This window comes from Leptodactylus fuscus, unplaced genomic scaffold, assembly GCF_031893055.1.
Source record: "Leptodactylus fuscus isolate aLepFus1 unplaced genomic scaffold, aLepFus1.hap2 HAP2_SCAFFOLD_99, whole genome shotgun sequence".
In the NCBI taxonomy this organism is placed as follows: Eukaryota; Metazoa; Chordata; class Amphibia; order Anura; family Leptodactylidae; genus Leptodactylus; species Leptodactylus fuscus.
The window spans coordinates 205,001-207,500 of NW_027441045.1; the positions used below are offsets into that span (position 1 = coordinate 205,001).

At 52.3% G+C, this 2,500-nt stretch overlaps 2 non-coding genes and 1 pseudogene across 2 annotated transcripts; all 3 read right to left on the reverse strand.

Moving 5' to 3' along the window:
• Positions 1 to 618: 618 nt before the first annotated feature.
• LOC142189291 (5S ribosomal RNA) lies at positions 619 to 737 on the reverse strand. Its single transcript, XR_012713473.1, has one exon. It is a non-coding gene; the product is annotated as a 5S ribosomal RNA (ribosomal RNA).
• Positions 738 to 1,451: 714 nt separating this feature from the next.
• On the reverse strand, positions 1,452 to 1,570 carry LOC142189111 (5S ribosomal RNA). Its single transcript, XR_012713305.1, has one exon. It is a non-coding gene; the product is annotated as a 5S ribosomal RNA (ribosomal RNA).
• Positions 1,571 to 2,285: 715 nt separating this feature from the next.
• Positions 2,286 to 2,394, reverse strand: LOC142189415 (5S ribosomal RNA; annotated as a pseudogene).
• Positions 2,395 to 2,500: the final 106 nt, after the last annotated feature.

A 2,500-nucleotide genomic window follows, 5' to 3' on the forward strand; every position in this document is an offset into this window, starting at 1 on the left:
GCCTTCTCTTAAGGGAACTTCATACTCCAACAGGAGCAGTGCAAGAGCTGGGGGCGGCCCTTATACCCACAGGTGTTGTTCAGCAACCAGTCACAGGCCGCAGCCGCCCTCTTTCAAAAGGGCTGGGCGCAAGGTCTGCGCAGGGCTAAGAAACCATCCCGGGGGTGAAAGAAAGAGCAAGCTGGACCAGAGCCCATTGTCCAGTAGTCGGCTAAGGAAGAAGTTGAGATGGTTGCCCGTGCCTGGAAGCGAAGCTGCTTTTCAGTCAGCTTCTCTTTTCTTAGGGCGCGTTGTCTGCAAAGATGTTCAGCCTGTGTTGCCCTGTAAATTGGTCTGCAGGTTACTAGCTATGGCTTCCAGCCCGGCGGGAGGCCCAGATACTATGGAAATGAAGCCTGCTATTATTAAAAGAAAAAAGCCACAACGCTGGTGGCCACCACGCCCGCTGCGGCTGCTAAGAGTGATAGCGGTAAGACTGAGAATACTAGGATTTTGCAAGGCCTAAAGAGTGCAAGAGAGAAAGCGAATGTAAAAGAAGCAAGTGTGCAGTGTAAAAAGTGAATGTAAAAATGGCATAGAGGAGAGTGACCCCTGCTGGTGGAAGTGAGGAAAAGCAAAAGCCTACAGCACCTGGTATTCCCAGGCGGTCTCCCATCCAAGTACTAACCAGGCCCGACCCTGCTTAGCTTCCGAGATCAGACAAGATCGGGCGTGTTCAGGGTGGTGTGGCCGTAGGCAGAGACAGACTTCTCACTTACTCCTCTTCTACTTTGCAGCCTGGCTGCTGGCAGCTCTTTGCACTACTTCACGCTAGACCTTTTTCTTCACTTTTTGCCTTCTCTTAAGGGAACTTCATACTCCAACAGGAGCAGTGCAAGAGCTGGGGGCGGCCCTTATACCCACAGGTGTTGTTCAGCAACCAGTCACAGGCCGCAGCCGCCCTCTTTCAAAAGGGCTGGGCGCAAGGTCTGCGCAGGGCTAAGAAACCATCCCGGGGGTGAAAGAAAGAGCAAGCTGGACCAGAGCCCATTGTCCAGGAGTCGGCTAAGGAAGAAGTTGAGATGGTTGCCCGTGCCTGGAAGCGAAGCTGCTTTTCAGTCAGCTTCTCTTTTATTAGGGCGCGTTGTCTGCAAAGATGTTCAGCCTGTGTTGCCCTGTAAATTGGTCTGCAGGTTACTAGCTATGGCTTCCAGCCCGGCGGGAGGCCCAGATACTATGGAAATGAAGCCTGCTATTATTAAAAGTAAAAAGCCACAACGCTGGTGGCCACCACGCCCGCTGCGGCTGCTAAGAGTGATAGCGGTAAGACTGAGAATACTAGGATTTTGCAAGGCCTAAAGAGTGCAAGAGAGAAAGCGAATGTAAAAGAAGCAAGTGTGCAGTGTAAATAGTGAATGTAAAAATGGCATAGAGGAGAGTGACCCCTGCTGGTGGAAGTGAGGAAAAGCAAAAGCCTACAGCACCTGGTATTCCCAGGCGGTCTCCCATCCAAGTACTAACCAGGCCCGACCCTGCTTAGCTTCCGAGATCAGACGAGATCGGGCGTGTTCAGGGTGGTGTGGCCGTAGGCAGAGACAGGCTTCTCACTTACTCCTCTTCTACTTTGCAGCCTGGCTGCTGGCAGCCCTTTGCACTACTTCACGCTAGACCTTCTTCTTCACTTTTTGCCTTCTCTTAAGGGAACTTCATACTCCAACAGGAGCAGTGCAAGAGCTGGGGGGCGGCCCTTATACCCACAGGTGTTGTTCAGCAACCAGTCACAGGCCGCAGCCGCCCTCTTTCAAAAGGGCTGGGCGCAAGGTCTGCGCAGGGCTAAGAAACCATCCCGGGGGTGAAAGAAAGAGCAAGCTGGACCAGAGCCCATTGTCCAGTAGTCGGCTAAGGAAGAAGTTGAGATGGTTGCCCGTGCCTGGAAGCGAAGCTGCTTTTCAGTCAGCTTCTCTTTTCTTAGGGCGCGTTGTCTGCAAAGATGTTCAGCCTGTGTTGCCCTGTAAATTGGTCTGCAGGTTACTAGCTATGGCTTCCAGCCCGGCGGGAGGCCCAGATACTATGGAAATGAAGCCTGCTATTATTAAAAGTAAAAAGCCACAACGCTGGTGGCCACCACGCCCGCTGCGGCTGCTAAGAGTGATAGCGGTAAGACTGAGAATACTAGGATTTTGCAAGGCCTAAAGAGTGCAAGAGAGAAAGCGAATGTAAAAGAAGCAAGTGTGCAGTGTAAAAAGTGAATGTAAAAATGGCATAGAGGAGAGTGACCCCTGCTGGTGGAAGTGAGGAAAAGCAAAAGCCTACAGCACCTGGTATTCCCAGGCGGTCTCCCATCCAAGTACTAACCAGGCCCGACCCTGCTTAGCTTCCGAGATCGGGCGTGTTCAGGGTGGTGTGGCCGTAGGCAGAGACAGGCTTCTCACTTACTCCTCTTCTACTTTGCAGCCTGGCTGCTGGCAGCCCTTTGCACTACTTCACGCTAGACCTTTTTCTTCACTTTTTGCCTTCTCTT